The sequence below is a fragment of the Dendrobates tinctorius genome, unplaced genomic scaffold (assembly GCF_039654945.1).
Source record: "Dendrobates tinctorius isolate UK_male_01 unplaced genomic scaffold, ASM3965494v1 ptg000030l, whole genome shotgun sequence".
Taxonomy (NCBI): domain Eukaryota; kingdom Metazoa; phylum Chordata; class Amphibia; order Anura; family Dendrobatidae; genus Dendrobates; species Dendrobates tinctorius.
This window is the reverse complement of record NW_027361698.1, coordinates 7,501-25,945: the sequence shown is the minus strand read 5'-3', so window position 1 is coordinate 25,945 and position 18,445 is coordinate 7,501. Positions and strand designations below refer to the sequence as shown.

General features: G+C 48.2%; 1 long non-coding RNA gene across 1 annotated transcript; it reads left to right on the top strand.

Moving 5' to 3' along the window:
* Nucleotides 1-5,212: 5,212 nt before the first annotated feature.
* LOC141086089 (uncharacterized) lies at nucleotides 5,213-16,434 on the top strand. Its single transcript, XR_012231504.1, has 3 exons — nucleotides 5,213-5,549; nucleotides 13,157-13,251; nucleotides 16,355-16,434. It is a non-coding gene; the product is annotated as an uncharacterized lncRNA (long non-coding RNA).
* Nucleotides 16,435-18,445: the final 2,011 nt, after the last annotated feature.

Below are 18,445 nucleotides of genomic sequence, written 5' to 3'. Positions count from 1 at the left end.
CCCTGTAAGTTAACTGCCCAGTCATAGCTTTCATCTAGCCATTTCTTGGTTATTCCCACTATGTCATAGCTACCTGTAGATATTTCTGCTTCTAGTTCTTCCATCTCATTTGTCAGGCTTCTGGCGTTCGTGAGCATGCACTTTAGAGGATTTTGTTTTGTGCCATCCTCCTCCCTGTGGTTGTTTTAGAAATTTTCTTACCTCCCTTCTGAGTATGTTGTCTTGGGTCTTCTTTGCCGCTTCTCATAGCCTTCATCAGTATATTTTCCGGCTTCATGTTCGTGTCCTATTGTTTTTCCTCCTGTCCCTTCTAGTTTAACACCCTCCTGATGAGTGTAGCGAGTCTTCTGACTAATGTGTATTTTCCAGATTTGTTGAGGTGTAGTCTGTCTCTGGTGAGGAGTCCATTGTACAGGTAATTCACACCGTGGTCCAGGAGTCCGAATCTTTTTGACTGCGCCAGTTGTTTGCATCAAGGATCTTATTCCATCTCCAGGTGCCATGCCCGTCTACTGGAAGGATAGAAGAAAAAACTACCTGTGCATCCAGTTCCTTTACTTTCTTCTCCAACTCTTCAAAGTTCTTGCAGATTGGTGGGAGGTCCTTCCTTGCTGTATCGTTGGTGCCAACATGTATCAGAAGAAATGGGTGGACGTTCTTGTAATTAGGTTGCCAAAGCTCATCATCGGTCACATCCTTGATCTTTGCACCTGAGAGGCAGCATACTTCTCTTGCAGTTATGTCCAGTCTGCAGATGGCTTCTGTGCCTCTCAGTAGTGAGTCTCCCACCACTACCATTCTTCTCTTCTTGGCTGTACTTTTTGTTGTCACTTCTGGGTGTTGCTGTATATGCCCTTTTCTTCTTTGCTTGCTGTTAGTGCCTCATCCTTAGGTGTGCCATCTTCGTCCTCCACAAGGTCTTGGTATCGGTTTCTTAGTTGTATGCAATTCAATTGCTCTTGTAGCCTGAGTCATGTACATTATTAATTTCTTTTATCATGCCTTTTCAAGTTTTTCCTGCAGTTGCATATTCTTATTTTACCATCCCATCTTATTATTTTGGATTTCAGCCTCATTCTATTATTATTTAGTGTTCCTACATGGCTTCTTCATTTTATATACCTTCCTTATCATTGTCCACCTTGGATATAGCGGCACGCGCGTGCGGCAGTTTCGCCTTGGGTCTGCCTTGTCGGTTACGTCTATATGTGCCTGGAGGTTTGCGGTCACGCGGTTCCCTCGTGCCCATTGCCTTAGGATACATTAAGTAGTCTCCATGGTAGCTTCTCCGCGTCCTGCTTCTGATGCATCACAACACGCCCTCTCCAACTTGGCCTTACCAGTTCTGTCATTGTGGACTCCTTTTTGACCGCTCCCGAAGCTGCTGGATCACCTAACTGTTCACGTGGTCCGTGACATGGAGTGGTTGCCTAGGTGTTCCCAGATGCCACGGCGTTGCTGTGTTTCGAACCACACCCCCTATACAGTGATTGTTGCACATTTACACACCTTCCCCTCTCTTTTGGCCTGTACTCATATTTAGGCCGGGGTCACACTAACCAACGCAAAATACGGTCAGTATTTTACATGCATAATATGGATGAATGACTCCTAAACAGTGCTCCGTATGTCATCCGTAATCAAGGTGTGGTCGCGTATTTTGCGCATGTAAGCATCCGTAAGTAATCCGTATGGGGAGATTTTCTCGCAGGCTTGTAAAATGGACATATAATGGAGACCTATGACAGGGTTTATAACAGAAACCAAAGAATAGATATAGACACATAGAATACATATATATATATGTATGTATTCTATCTATTCATTCGTTTCTTTATTAAAACTCAGTGTGAGTTTACTGTATAGCGCACTGAATTGCCGGCTTTGCTAAAAGACACTTGGTGCGTATTTCTCGCAAGTCACATGTGTGGTCCGTGTGTAATCCGTATTTTTTGCGCACCCATAGACTTGCATTGGCGTACTACGGCCGTAGTACGCTGACAATCGCAGCATGCTGCGATTGGCACGGAGCGTAGAATACGGATGAGAAATATACGCCTGGTGCGAGTGACCCCATAGAGAATCATTTGTCCGTGTCTAATGCGTGCTTTTAGCACCTCTCACTCGGCCGTATTCCTCGCCAGTGTGACCCCGGCCTTATACTTCCCACCATCCTGACGACACCACCCTCTGACTAAGGCAGCGTGCCGAAATGATCGTTGGAGAGGACGCCATCCGGAGGGGTCTGAGATCTGCACTGCCATTGTAAGATACACTATCCCTCCACTTTATTGGTAATTATCACTCACAATAAAGGAGTGGTTCTGCAGGTGGGGACCACAGACCACATCTCAGTACCAATGCTTTCTGGCTGATGTTTTGGTCACTTTTGAATGTTGTTTGTGCTTTCACACGAGTGGTAGCATGAGACGGACTCTACAACCCACACAAGTAGCTCAGATAGTGCAGCTCATCCAAGATGGCACATCAACGTGAGCCGTGGCAAGAAGGTTTGCTGTGTCTGTCAGCGTAGTGTCCAGAGGCTGGAGGCGCTACCAGGAGCCAGGCCAGTACACCAGGAGACGTGGAGAGGGCCGTAGGATGGCAACAACCCAGCAGCAGGGCCGCTACCTCTGCCTTTGTGCAAGGAGGAACAGGAGCAGCACTGCCAGAACCCTGCAAAATGACCTCTGTCTGCACAAATGGTTAGACACCGACTCCATGAAGATGGTCTGAGTGCCCGACGTCCACAGATGGGGGTTGTGCTCACAGCCCAACACCGTGCAGGACGCTTGGCATTTGTCACAGAATGCCAGGATTGGCAAATTCGCCACTGGTGCCCTGTGCTCTTCACAGATGAAAGCAGGTTCACACTGAGCACATGTGACGGTGACATGTGGCAGAGTCTGGAGCCGCCGTGGAGAGCGATCTGCCTGCAACATCCTTCAGCATGACCGGTTTGGCAGTGGATCAGTAATGGTGTGGGGTGGCATTTCTTTGGAGGGCCACTCAGCCCTCCATGTGCTCGCCAGCGGTAGCCTGACTGCCATTAGGTACTGAGATGAGATCCTCAGACTCCTTGTGAGACTATATGCTGGCGTGGTTGGCCCTGGGTTCCTTCTAATGCAGGACAATGCCAGACCTCATGTGGCTGAGGGTTATCTGGCATATGGGACGGTATAGTACTACATGGAGAATAGACCTTTCCCTCAGGTCACCCAAGGTACAGTCCTATGTAAATCACATCAATTTCCATTTACAGTCCCAAGCAGGGTCAGACTGGCCCACTGGAGAATTCTTCGGTGGGCCCAGGCACTGACACCTGCTGGCATACTGGCCAGCAGCTGCCAAGGGCCCCCACTGCTCCAGGGGCCCCCAGCCAGTGGCTATGGGTCCCCTGATTCAAGGAGCAGCAGCGGGTGTCAGGAAGCCACACCTGTCCCCGCTGGTAAAGAGAAATGAATACTCATGTTTCCCCACACCCCCCATGGGTGTGGAGGAGAGAATATGATTTCTCTTTAATAGCGGGCAGCGTTAGCCGCAGGCTGCAGCTAGCATTGCCTGCATGTAAAGCCCCACCACCGCATCTCACACACGGCACACTCACCTCTCCGCAAATACCCTGCAGCACATGCCGGCTTCCTGCCCGTCTGAGACAGCCCAGCGTCCTGTTTCAGACAGAAAGCTGCCGGGATGTGCTGCAGGGAATTTGCCGAGAGGTGAGTGGTGCTGTGTGTCTGTCTGTGTACGTGCAGTGCTTTAATGTGAGTGTGAGAGAGGTGCAGTGCTGTGTGTGTTGCAATGATGGGGTGGTGTGGATGGACAGTGATAGTGGTGGGGGAGGCAATGATGGGGGTGGTGGGGGAGAAAGCAATGATGGTTGTGGTGTAAAGGACAATGATGGTGGTAGGGGAGGAGGCAATGTTGAGGTGGTGGAATGGGGAATGATGGGGTGGTGATGAGGACATTGATGGGGTGGAGGGGGAGAATGATGATGGAGGTGGGCTGCATTATACTGTGGGGGGATTGCATTTTTTTCTCAGGGGACTACATTATATTCTGGGTGGCTACAATATACTCTATGGGGGTTGCATTATTCTCTCAGGGGACATTATATTCTGGGGTGCTACAACATAGTATATGGGGGGGGGCAAAATTATGCCCTTTGAGGAGGCTACAGTATACTCTATGGTTGGGCTGCTTTTTATTATATGGTGGGGACTACATTATACCTTATGAGGGGGGCTGCGTTATATTCTATGAGAGGGGGCTATATTATTCTATGAGGGAGGCTACCCCAACCCCTGCTACATAATTAAGACCTCTACTACCTTATATTATACCCTGATATTAGCGTGTTTTACCACACAATTGGTGGTCTTGCATTTATTTCTGTGTAGCTACATAGTGGGCCCCAAAAATGATTTTCTCTGGTGGGCCCAAGGTGCTCCTGTTCAATAAAGTAAAGGTCTGGAGCACCTTGGGCTCTGGTCCCAAGTAAAGAACATCACTTTCCTCATGTTCAGCCCCACTTCTCAGACCCTCCATACAGCAACCTGTAAGATGGTACTCCCCTTCTTTCAGATCCTCCAAGGACAGGGCTATGTAACAAACATCACTCCCAGTCTCTCCATAGCAAAACAAATTACAGTCCCATGTAAAAAAAAAAACAACACTTCTCTCCCCTCCCTCTGGTAACTAGAGTCTGGTTCCATTACACGAGCGTCCCATGACACGAAATACTCCCTTCAGTTTTCCCGAATATCCATAGTGTCACATTTGTATACGCGCACGGATTTGGCCACATGCTGCACAGTACAATACATCCTCTACAGCAGGGTTCCCCAACTCCGGTCCTCAAGGCCGCCAACAGGTCGTGTTTTCCTTGTATTGTACAAGTGATGCAATTATCACCTGGGCAATACTAAGGAAATCCTGAAAACATGACCTGTTGGCGGCCTTGAGGACCGGAGTTGGGGAACCCTGGTTTAGATAATCTTATTTTTTAAGCCAAGCTGGCTTTTCCATACATTTTAGATAAATTCATTAAAAGTGACTTGTTAAAGTCACATTCTATGCGCAAATGTACTGCAGTCCCCTTTGCAGTGTCAGCATTTTTAGACTAATTTCTTCTCCTCGTTCTCCCTGTAGGGAGCGCACTGCAGCTTCCCTGTGGTGTTATCTGGTAAGCCCCGCCCCAGCCGTGACGTCAGACCCTATTGGAGGAGACTGGCAGCAGCTGACTGACCATGTCATGTGACGAGTATACTGGGGAAGTGGCTGACAGGTCTATGGAGCCGCGAGACCGCCGTCCTGACGCTGTGAGGTGCTTCTGCTTTCCCTCCGCAGCCATGGAGGCCGGCAGGTTCCCGCTCCTTGTAGCGCTGCTGCACGTTGTCTGTGGGACGCCGTCCTCTAATTATACCAGTGCTCGTGAGTTCAGCCTGAACGGACAGTGGGCTGTCTGCAACTCTAACAGCTCCATCCAGCTGCAGGGCCCGGTACCTGGCAGTGTGCACACGGCTCTGCTCAGCTGCGGCATCATAAAGGTGCAGTATGCTACTACCATGCGTCCTAATGCCTGTGCCTAGTCCTACTCTCCCTAAGAGTGTGATGGCCTGTGGTGGTATTGTGCAGCGCTGCCCTGCGCCCGTCATGCCTGGGACGCCCATGGTCTGCTAGATGGACACTGGCGCCCACTGGTCTGCTAGATGGACACTGGGGACCAGCAGGACACTGGTCTGCCAGATGGACACTGGGGACCAGCAGGACACTGGCCCCCACTGGTCTGCCAGACAGACATTGGGGACCAGCAGGACACTGGCGCCCACTGGTCTGCTAGATGGACACTGGGGACCAGCAGGACACTGGCGCCCACTGGTCTGCTAGATGGACACTGGGGACCAGCAGGACACTGGCGCCCACTGGTCTGCCAGACAGACATTGGGGACCAGCAGGACACTGGCGCCCACTGGTCTGCTAGATGGACACTGGGGACCAGCAGGACACTGGCGCCCACTGGTCTGCTAGATGGACACTGGGGACCAGCAGGACACTGGCCCCCACTGGTCTGCTAGATGGACACTGGGGACCAGCAGGACACTGGCCCCCACTGGTCTGCCAGACGGACATTGGGGACCAGCAGGACACTGGCGCCCACTGGTCTGCTAGATGGACACTGGGGACCAGCAGGACACTGGCGCCCACTCGTCTGCTAGATGGACACTGGGGACCAGCAGGACACTGGCGCCCACTCGTCTGCTAGATGGACACTGGGGACCAGCAGGACACTGGCGCCCACTGGTCTGCTACATGGACACTGGGACCAGCAGGACACTGGCGCCCACTGGTCTGCTACATGGACACTGGGACCAGCAGGACACTGGCGCCCACTGGTCTGCCAGATGGATATTGGGGACCAGCAGGACACTGGCGCCCACTGGTCTGCCAGATGGACATTGGGGACCAGCAGGACACTGGCGCCCACTGGTCTGCTACATGGACACTGGGGACCAGCAGGACACTGGCGCCCACTGGTCTGCTACATGGACACTGGGGACCAGCAGGACACTGGCGCCCACTGGTCTGCTACATGGACACTGGGGACCAGCAGGACACTGGGACTTCTCTATTGATCTATGCAAGTCATCAATATGAAATCAATGGAGCTGCACCCTCGGGATCACTTGAGGTATGCACCGCCAGCTGCCCGATGTATTAAGGCAAACACCTCCGCTCTATACAGTGCTTAGTTTCCACTGCAGGCGGCATGCAGGGCTGCTGTGTTCCCCAGCCCTGTATATTATATCCCCTCATCTTGTATAGCCATCATTTTGTAAGGCCCCTATACAAATGAGATAGTCAACCAATCCTGGTGGGCTCGGACAACTTTAATCTGTATTTCTCTTGAAAAACTACTTGGTGTTCACACGTTCAGGTATTTAAAGGCTCCTGTCAGTTCTTCAGCTGTTTTCGGCTATAAGGCCGCTCCATACTTTGTGATAAAAGTCAATAGGAAAGCTAAAAAAAAACAAAAACCCAGGAGACATCAGGGTATTTTCTTGAGCATTTTGAAAGCATTTCTCTGAGAACACTAGTGTTTTATTCATAGCTTTATGGATTTAAAAAATACATTTGTGAATCGCCAACAAGAAATGTTTAGAACACACAAAAAAAGTAAAACTTTTCCAGATGACTTTTCACAAAAGGAGAATTTCCTGAAAAATGTTCAGCGTGAAAAAAAAAGATTGTTTTTGTTAGGCCGGGGTCACACTGGCGATTAAATTGGACGAATGCAATGCGATAAAAAATCGCATTGCATTCGTCCCAATGTTATTCTATGGGGCAGCTCCCATCATGCGATTTTTGATCGGATCCGATCCTCGGACCGAGACAATCGCAGCATGCTGCGATTGTCACCGATTTTCGGATCGGATTCGACAATACAAGTCTATGGGGGCGAGAAAAAATGGGACTAAAAACTGACTAGATGTGTGACTTGCGATAAAATCGCACCCGGTGTCCTTTAGCAAAAGCTGGCAATTCTTCCAATACAGTAAAATCACAGAGACCGGGTAAATAAAGAATGAATAGATCTAGAGATATATATATTTATAATCTCCAACAATGTAGACCACCTGGAACCTCAGCTGACCTGGTTAACTCCGTTGTAAAATTTTGGACTTGTAGGGGTTAATTTAAGGGGTTAATTTGTTGTATGAAATTGCAGGGACTCCTGACGTCTCTGAGGCTGCAGGGAGTCCCCGTAATTTCATACAACTTATTAACCCCTTAAATTAACCCCTACAAGTCCAAAATTTTACCCACAAACCCTCATCTAATTAATTGTGATAGACATAACAAAAAAACCATGAAATGAAATGGTTAACTATATGTAAACCATGTGTCATTTCATGTCTGGCAGGAGAATAATTATACAAAAGCCGGCAAATGTTTCTGCGGCTATTCTGCTATGATGAACTGTATGAATTTGTAATATATATATTAATGTGTCTCTATGACATGTATAAAATGTGTGTGTGTGTGTGTATATATATATATATATATGTGTGTGTGTCTATATCTATTCATTCGTTTGTGTGGGGAAACCTGTCATTGGGCTCCATTACATGTCCATTTAGCTGCCCTGCGAGAAAATCTCGCCAGACGGATGTCAAACGGATCCTTAGGGTATGTGCACACATAGTTTTTTGTCTCTGCGGATTTTGTAGAGAAAACCGCAGGAAATCCGCAGGACAAAGTGCTGCGGTTTTTCTGCGGTTTATCTGCGTTTTTTCTGCGGTTTTGCCCTGCGGTTTTCACCTCATAATGGATGAGGTGTAAAACTGCAGCGTTTCTGCACCAAACAATTGACATGCTGCGTTTTGAAAACCGCAGCAAAACCGCGCGGAAAAAAACGCAGCATGTGTACCGCTTTTTTTTATTTCCATAGGAAATAAAGGTACTGTACAACGCAGCAGAATCTGCAGCGTTTCTGCAGAGCCAAAAACGGTGCGGAAATGCAGCAGAAACCGCAAAGTGTGCACATACCCTTACATGCGATTAAAATCTCATCAATTAAGAAAAATCGCATAAAAAACGGATCAATGGTTAAGATACCTTTGTGCGACTTCGGACCGTTAAAATGGGACCGTTTTTTTAATGGTTGTGTGTGACTCCAGCCTTAGCCTAAAAAAAGCTCCCCTTTGCTCGTCTGTTTTTTAAGACCATATGTGTACTGTTTAAGGACAGCAAATACGGACATACGCTCACCCATTGTATTCAGTGGTGGTGAGCTTCTCATGTTTTTCACAGAAACCATGTCTCTTTTGAAATACAGCATGGACAAAATGCGTACTGCGCACTAATTGCACATGGATGACATCCGTGTGTCGTTAGTGTGACATGTACCGGCGCCTGGGAGAAAGCACAGTACAGTTCGCTCTGTTCCCAGGCATCGGGTGCTGTATCTTATTGTAATGATAGTCACCTGGTCTCCCTGCGATCAACAAGCCTAGGCGAGTCTGATGACAGTTGTAGTCTCCGCGGTCTTTGTCTATTGCGTATTAAATAAACAACTTTAAAAAACTGGTGTGGGATCTTGCAGTGTACTTTTCCTAACGATCTGTGGGAAAGTCAACTGCTTGGGGCTGATGTTAATTTTCTGGGAAGGGGCCAATAGCCAGAAAGATTTGCAGGATATTAATATCAGCGCATAGCTGTTTGCTTAGCCTTTACTGGCTATTACAGGGGAGACCCCCCCCCCCCCCCTCCAACCCCAAAAAATGATGCAGGGTCCCCCCTATATTTATTAACCAGCAAAGACTATACAGACAGATGCAGGCTGATATTTATAGCCTATGAAGGGATATTGGGCCCCCTCACAGACTAAGAACATCAGCCCTCAGTGGCCACAGGAATGGCGCATCCATTAGCTGCACCAATTCTGGCACTTACACTCTGCTTTTCCCACCGGCCCTGGTGCATTGGCAAGTGGGGTAGTGGTTGTGAGGTTGATATCGGCTGTTTTATGGTCGCAGACATCAAGCCCAGGGGATAGTAATGGAGAGACGTCTATAAGACACCCTGATTACTAACCCCAGAGTCAAATGTAATAAAGACACAGACGAGTACAGTACTTTAATTGAAAAAAACAGAGTTCTATATTTGAAATAAAAACTCCCTGATTCTCTTTTACCGTCATTTTTTTGGTGGGCCTCCCCTGTAATAAGAATTAAAGGCTAAGCAAACAGCTGTGTGCTGGTATTAATAGCCTGAGAAGATTTATGGCTATTGGCCCCTTCCCAGAATATTTACGTCAGCCGTTTTCACTCGGTTATGAAAATAACAGGGGACCCCATTTTTTAAATTTATTTACTATGTATACTCGTGTATAAGCTGACCCGAATATAAGCCTAGGCACCTAATTTTACAACAAAAATCTGGGAAACCTTATTGACTTGAGACTGGTAGGCATGGCCCCCCTCATCCCTTTCCTGGTAGGCATGGCCCCCACATCAGAAAAACATTAAAAATATAAACATAAGCCATTCTTACCTTCCCTGCGCTCCCTCGGAGCATCTTATTCTGATGCCAGTTGCTGTTTAACGCTTGTACGCAGCGCATGGCAGTGACAGCTGCTGGAATACTCCCTGCTCTACACCCTGGGACTATGAGCATGTGGAGCAGTGAATATTCATTGATCTTTAATATTGGACACAGTAACCTTAGCTGCTGGCTTGCTGAAGCGGCTGGGCAATCATGTGTGCCCGCTACTGAAGAGAAATGAATATCCACTGCTCTCCACTCCCATTGGTGTGGAGAGCAGTGAATATTCATTTCTCTTTAGCAGCAGGCACAGGTGTTAGCCGCAGCAGCCGACTCCTACATCCCGTGACCCGTTTCTGAGCCGCTCCGGCTCCCCCTCCATCTTGTGGGACTCTCACTCGAGTATAAGCCGAGGAGGGCTTTATCAGCACAACAAATGTGCTGAAAAACTCGGCTTATACACAATTACATTGTATTACTTTTATCCGGACCACAGATTTCACCACTACTGGTTTTTCCAGTACAGAAATCACCAGGGAGTGTGAAGGAGGCCTTTGGCAGTGTTCACACAAAGTTTTTTTTATTGAGGGGGTCAAAAACAAAAGGTGAACCTTAAGGAAATGCAAAATTTTGGGTAGTTTTTTTCCTGAAGCATTTACTGAAGTGGGTTTGAAGAGTTTTGGAACAGTTTTTCCCTGAAGCGTTTTTAGCAGCCTCCCAATCTAACAGTGCTTAGTTTATAGCAGGGGTGGGGAACCTTTTTCCATCCAGGGGCCATTTGGAAATTTCTACCATCATTTGAGGGCCGCACAAAAATGATCACCTTGAGGCTGTGTACCCACGTAAGCGTTTTTTTTACCAGCAAAAATGCTTAAAAGAAGCATGCCATTCATTTTAATGAATTCTGCACTTTTTGTGCATATTGATGCGTTTTCTCCACGAAAAAAAAACGCATCGCGGTAGCAAACGCAGCATGCTCATTAATTTTGCGGAAAAATCCGCATTTCTATCTATTTTCTATGAGACTGGGGATGCGCGGAAAACGCGCAAAAAACGCGCGGGAAAAAAAACGAGCGTTTTCTGGGAAGGAGTCCGGTTTTCATGCAGAAATCTTCTGCATACGTGGGTACATAGCCTGAAAATTACCCCAGTATATTTAGTCAAACAATTAATTACGGTAGCTCACCCTTAATGTGATGGCTGGAGCTGCTTCTCCATCACTGGGGGCTATATATATCACAGGTGGTAGGATATACAGTACTCGGGGGGGGGGGGGGGGGGGGATATATAGCACCGGGGGGGACAGATCACTGAGGGGTGACACGAAGATCACAGGGGTGCACATGGCTTTGGGTGACAGATCACATGGGAGCACAAACATCACAGGGGGTACATAGCAGGTGGGCACATAGATAACATGGGGCACAAAGCTGGGAGTCACAGATATCACAGGGGTGCACATAGCGGGGGGCACATAGCTGGAGGGCACAGATCACAGGGGGCATAGATATCACATGGGGAAACAGCTGGGGGGGACATAGATGGCACAGATCACCGGGGGTATATAGGTGGGGGGCACAGATCACATGTGGAAACAGCTGGAGGGCACAGATCACGGGGTATATATAGGTGGGGGGCACAGATCACATGTGGAAACATAGCTGGAGGGCACAGATCACAGGGGGCATAGATATCACATGGGGAAACAGCTGGGGGGGGACATAGATGGCACAGATCACAGGGGGTATATAGGTGGGGGGCACAGATCACATGTGGAAACAGCTGGAGGGCACAGATCACGGGGTATATATAGGTGGGGGGCACAGATCACATGTGGAAACAGCTGGAGGGCACAGATCACGGGGTATATATAGGTGGGGGGCACAGATCACATGTGGAAACAGCTGGTGGCACAGATCATGGGGTATATATAGGTGGGGGGCACAGATCACATGTGAAAGTATAGCTGGGGGCACAGAGATCACGGGGGGCACATAGCTGGAGGGCGCAGATCCCCAGGGAGGCACAGAGCTGCGGGCACGCACTCACAGAGATCGCTGACTCTCTGGCAGCATCTCCTCTTCCGTGAGAGCATTGGGCGCTAGTCCCGCCCAACCAGACGCTAACCCCGCCCACCCAGACAACGTCATCATCATCATGTGCAGGGCAGGCAGCGTTTTGTAATGAACGCTGCGTGCCCGTGCACTTGGGGGGTTAAAGGGCTGACAGGATACAGCAGCTGCCCGAGCATTGAGGACTCCAGGGACCTACCCGCGGGCCGCATGAAAACCCACTGCGGGCCGCATGCGGGCCAGAGGTTCCCCACCCCTGGTTTAGAGCATATTTCATCAGGACTAGCTTCATACAATATGTTTCAGTCATTTTCTTTTATTACAAGTAATTTAATATTTATGAAATATTTTTCAGTGCTAAAATCTAGAGCGCAGAAAGAGAGCCGTATTACTCGCTCATCGGAATCCTCAGACTAGCTATCGGCTTTCCTGACATGAGTGTGACTGAATATATTTCTGTGCAGCTGTAATACTTAGGTCAGTAGAGCCTATGGCCAGTCTGAGGATTGCAATGTGATCCTTGCTCAAGTAATACAGCCGTCTGACTGCACCCTAATACATCCAATAAAGTCACATTTATTAGGCTAGTTTCACACTAGCATATCTTCACGCAGCGCACGGCGCCGCTAAGCCCCCCCTTGCCGCTCCCCCTCCAGTCATCTCCTCCCTACTATCGCACACGCTGCATGCAATCTGCGCACCCTCAAAAGTGCGCAGCGCCCTCAAAAATCCTACTAGCGCACGGTCTGCGCACCCTATGCTAAAGATAGGGTGCGCAGATCGCATGCAGCGCTGTGCGATAGTAGGGAAGAGATGACCGGAGGGGGCGCGGCAGGGGGGTGGGGCTTAGCGGCGCCGTGCGCTGCGTGAAGATACGCTAGTGTGAAACTAGCCTAAAGCAATAGACAACTTCATTGTGTGGGCTATCAAACAAACAAGATTTTCAACCATGATTCACTTTTGTTTTTTTTTTGTTGTTTCTATTATTTACATTTTGCTGTTAGAAACTTTTTTCATTCCACTTTTGCTTTATGAAGGACCCTTACTTTGGATTTAACGACATCAGTTACAAGTGGATTGTACACGATGAGTGGACATACAGCAAGACATTTACCCTTCCTCCTGAAATAAGGTAGGCTGTTTATTTTAATGAAATTTTAATATAATATTTTTAATCTTCACAGTTTGACACAAATATCAGTCACACTGTGTGCCATGGAATTATGTGATCTGTAAGGTACACAATAATATAGTGCTATCCGTCAGGGCCTTTATGCATGGCTGATATAGACGATTACTACCAGGACGGAGGGCGGACCATGTCCACAGTGACTCCATACTCTTCATTCAAGTGACTGTCTCCGTCAGTGTTTCCGTTAGAATCAAGTTTTTCAACAGAAACCCATGATGTAGTGCTCAGTGGAGAGCATTGTAGTAATCTGAGCACGGCATTGCAATAGACTGTTGGACCGCATCTTTATAAATATATTATATGTTTTATCCCACACACAAACCATTTTTTTTTTTTTTTCAAACTCTGTTCGCTCATAAATGCAAATAAATACATATATATAGCTAGGAAAAGGAAAGCCAGAAGTGGTAATAAACCACTTCTGTCTACTCCCCAGGGCCATGCCTATTTATAAGCCCAGGTGCGGATGTATGCGGATGCTTCCGCATGCGTCGTTTTGATGATGCGGCGACCGCAACAAATTGCAACACGTTGCGTTCGACGCCCTGGGCAGGAGAGAAAGCAAAAGACAATACTGACATTACAGCAGGGGATCGTAGAGGATTCATTTTGTGAGGTAAAATATTTCACTGACTGTTTTTAAAAAATTATTTTACCTCACAAAATGTATCCTCTGCGATCTCCTGCTTTAATGTCAGTATTGTTTTTTGCTTCCTCCCCTGCCCAGGAGCTGTGGTATGTTCTGTACACGGTCAGACACAGGGGTGAGAGAGACAGAGCACAGGGGGGAGACAGCTCAAACGGGACAGCACAGGAAGGAGAGAGACAGCAGACAAGGGGGATAGCACATGGGGTAGACAGGTCAAAGAAGAGAGCACAGACAGGAGAAGTCAGCACATGGGGAAAGAGAGAGTGGATAGTTGGGTGAGCACATGGGAAGGAGAGATTCTCAATGCTGCAAAGCCTGCCCCCATCGTGACATTACCACCCTCCCGATAGCATCGGGCCTCCATCTAGTATGCCATAAATGTCTAAGCTATGCAGTTTCCTCTTCTAGGACTTTCGCATACCTGGAGAATGAGGGTGCTCTTCTCCCTTAATCCATAGCCATTGAATACTATAGGTTTTGTAGTAGCAGGCTGCATTTCACCATTCCCTTATAGATTTATCACAAGGTGAAAAGTGGTCAGTTTAATCTCTAGCTCTTCCATGAGTATTACTTTTTTTTTAATCCATCAAAGAAAGGGTCTTTTTATTTTGTGTTCCTCTTCATGGTCTTTACAATGCGCTGTTCATCACAGGGCTCTCTTGGGCGTGTCTTTAGGCTGCTCTGCTTAATTACCCTGTGAAAAGCACCCCCTGCTAACTATTCATAAAAATTATCCCCAAATACAGCCCATATCTCTGGAACTGTAAGGCAAATTAGATAAAATGTCAGGCTACGTCACTCGGGCACTGCACCCAATCAGCGCTGGCACCACTGTCCCCGACTTAGGATTTATAAGTAACTAGTGGCGACTATGTTGGATGAATTCTCTATTTGGCTAGATTGATTACATGCCATGATACTTGTTTAACCCTCATGCACTAGCACCTTGTAGATTAGTTTACCCTATTCTTCCTTTCCATTCTTCATATAAGTGGACTTGCCACCGTTAATACCTGAATCTTTGCTCTAGACTTTATATATTATCTAGCTGAAGAGTCCGGCGCTGCCCGGGCATAGTAACTAACTATGGTTAGTTATAACAAATTATAATGAATATATATATATAAAGCTGAGTGTGTAGCCCCGCCCACTCTGCATAGCCACATTCACTATAATATCCCACATCATCCCGTCAGCCAGAGCTACCGAACTACTACCCCTAATATCCCATATCTTCCCGTCAGCCAGAGCCACCGGACTACTAATATCCCACATCATCCCGTCATAGCCACCGGCCTACTACCCCTAATATTCCATTATCATCCCATCAGCCAGAGCCACCGGACTACTACCCCTAATATCCCACATCATCCCGTCAGCCAGAGCCACCGGACTACTACCCCTAATATCCCACATCGTCCCGTCAGCCAGAGCCACCGGACTACTACCCCTAATATCCCACATCGTCCCGTCAAAGCCACCAGACTACTACCCCTAATATCCCACATCATCCCGTCAGTCATAGCCACCGGACTACTACCACTAATATCCCACATCATCCTGTCACAGCTGCCGGACTACTACCCCTAATATCCCACATTATAGAATCGTAGAGTTGGAAGGGACCTCCTGGGCCATCTGGTCCAACCCCCTGCTCAAAGCAGGATTTGCTAAATCATCCCAGTCAGATGTCTGTCCAGCCTCTGTTTGAAGACTTCCATTGAAGGAGAACTCGCCACTTCTCGTGGCAGCTTGTTCCCCTCATTGATCACTCTAACTGTCAAAAAGTTTTTTCTAATATCTAGTCTGTGTCTCCTCCCATTCAGTTTCATCCCATTGCTTCAATCTTTCCTTGTGCAAATGAGAATAAAGATGATCCTTCTACAATCTGACAGCCCTTGAGATATTTGTAGACAACTATTAAGTCTCCTCTCAGTCTTCTCTTCTGCAAGCTAAACATTCCCAAATCCTGCAACCTTTCCTCATAAGACAGGTTTTGCAGACCGGTCATCATTCTGGTCGCTCTTTTCTGAACTTGCTCTAGTTTGTTGATGTCTTTTTTAAAATGTGGCGCCCAAAACTGAACACAATATTCCAGATGAGGTCTGACCAAAGAGGAGTAGAGTGCAATAATGACTTCATGTGATCTAGACCAGTGGTCCCCCAACCTTTTTTTGCACCAGGGACCGGCTTCAAGCAAGATCATTCTTCCATGGCCCGGCAGGGCGGGGATGGAGGTGTGACAGGGGCGGGTCTATGGTCATAAGGGGCGGGGCTATGGACGCGGTTGTAGTTTAGCAGTGCATACTTATTTAATTATAACATTTATAATGTGACTCAGCTCACCATAGGTTTTGAATGAGTGGGAGCTCCTGGCTTGTTTCTCTGTTTCAGTGGGAGCACCGGGCTACTTCTACTGCTGACCGTCACTGCTAATGATGTTTGGAACCTACAAGGAAATGGAGCATTGAGCACTTAAGAAAAATTGTACTGGAGTACTGTACATGCTGATTATTTTCTAATCATCAGAAAATGTATGTGTGGTTCCCCCCGTCCTGTCCAGCTTTGTGTGGCTCCCCCTGTTGTATGCATGGCTCCCCTGTCCCATCCTTGTATACATGGCTCCGCTCCCATCCTTGCATTCATGGCTCTGCTCCCACTCTCCCATCCTGTATACATGGCTCCCCTGTCCCATCCTGTATACATGGCTCCCCTGTCCCATCCTGTATACATGGCTCCCCTGTCCCATCCTGTATACATGGCTCCCCTGTCCCATCCTGTATACATGGCTCCCCTGTCCCATCCTGTATACATGGCTCCCCTGTCCCATCCTGTATACATGGCTCCCCTGTCCCATCCTGTATACATGGCTCCCCTGTCCCATCCTGTATACATGGCTCCCCTGTCCCATCCTGTATACATGGCTCCCCTGTCCCATCCTGTATACATGGCTCCCCTGTCCCATCCTGTATACATGGCTCCCCTCCTACTCTCCCTCCCTTGTATAAATGGCTCTGCTCCCACTCTCCCTCCCTTGTATATATGGCTCCGCTCCCACTCTCCCTCCCCTGTATATATGGCTCCGCTCCCACTCTCCCTCCCCTGTATATATGGCTCCGCTCCCACTCTCCCTCCCCTGTATATATGGCTCCGCTCCCACTCTCCCTCCCCTGTATATATGGCTCCGCTCCCACTCTCCCTCCCCTGTATATATGGCTCCGCTCCCACTCTCCCTCCCCTGTATATATGGCTCCGCTCCCACTCTCCCTCCCCTGTATATATGGCTCCGCTCCCACTCTCCCTCCCCTGTATATATGGCTCCGCTCCCACTCTCCCTCCCCTGTATATATGGCTCCGCTCCCACTCTCCCTCCCCTGTATATATGACTCCGCTCCCACTCTCCCTCCCCTGTATATATGGCTCCGCTCCCACTCTCCCTCCCCTGTATATATGGCTCCGCTCCCACTCTCCCTCCCCTGTATATATGGCTCCGCTCCCACTCTCCCTCCCCTGTATATATGGCTCCGCTCCCACTCTCCCTCCCCTGTATAGATGGCTCCGCTCCCACCCTCCCTCCCTCCTTTTGTATATATGGCTCCACTCGGCTCCCCCATCCTCTCCCATCATACTTACCCACACATCGCTGACCTTCCTTCCCTGCATCTCGCGGCGCTTCAGCTCCTGTGCGGAGCGGTCACGTGCTACCGCTCATTAAGGTCTATGAATATGGACGCCACGCCTATGGGAGATGAGTGGCGTCCATATTCATGACCTTAAATTAGCAGTACACTTGACCGCTCAGCGCTGGATGAAGCCGCCGACAGGGACCGGGGAGTATCAGCTGCTGCACCGCCGCCGGCTCCCCTTGTGTCTGCGGACTGGCAAGGGCACTGCAACGGCCCGGTGCTGGGCTGCGGACCGGTGGTTGGGGACCCCTGTTCTAGACTTTATGCTTCTGTTAATACATCCTAGAATTGCATTTGCCGTTTTTGCTGCTGCATCACACTGTTGATTCATATTCAGTCTGTGATCTATTAGTATACCCAAGTCTTTTTCACATGTGCTGTTGCTTAGCCCAATTCCTCCCATTCTGTATATGCTTTTTTCATTTTTATTGCCCAGATGTAGTAATTTGCATTTTTCCCTGTTAAAAACCATTTTGTTAGTTGCTGCCCACTGCTCCAGTTTATTTATATCTGTCTGAATCCTCTCTCCTCTAGTATTAGCTATCCCTCCTAGCTTTGTGTCATCAGCAAATTTAATCAGTTTTACCCTCAATTCCTTCATCTAAGTCGTTGATACAGATGTTGAACAATACAGGACCCAGGACAGAGCCCTGTGGTACCCCTCTTGAGACATTCTTCCAACTGGATGTGCAGCCATTTACGACCACTTTTTGGGTTTGATCACTAAGCCAGTTATGAATCCACCAACAGTTGCCTTGTCCATTTCATACTTAGTCATTTTTTCAATCAGGATTGTGTG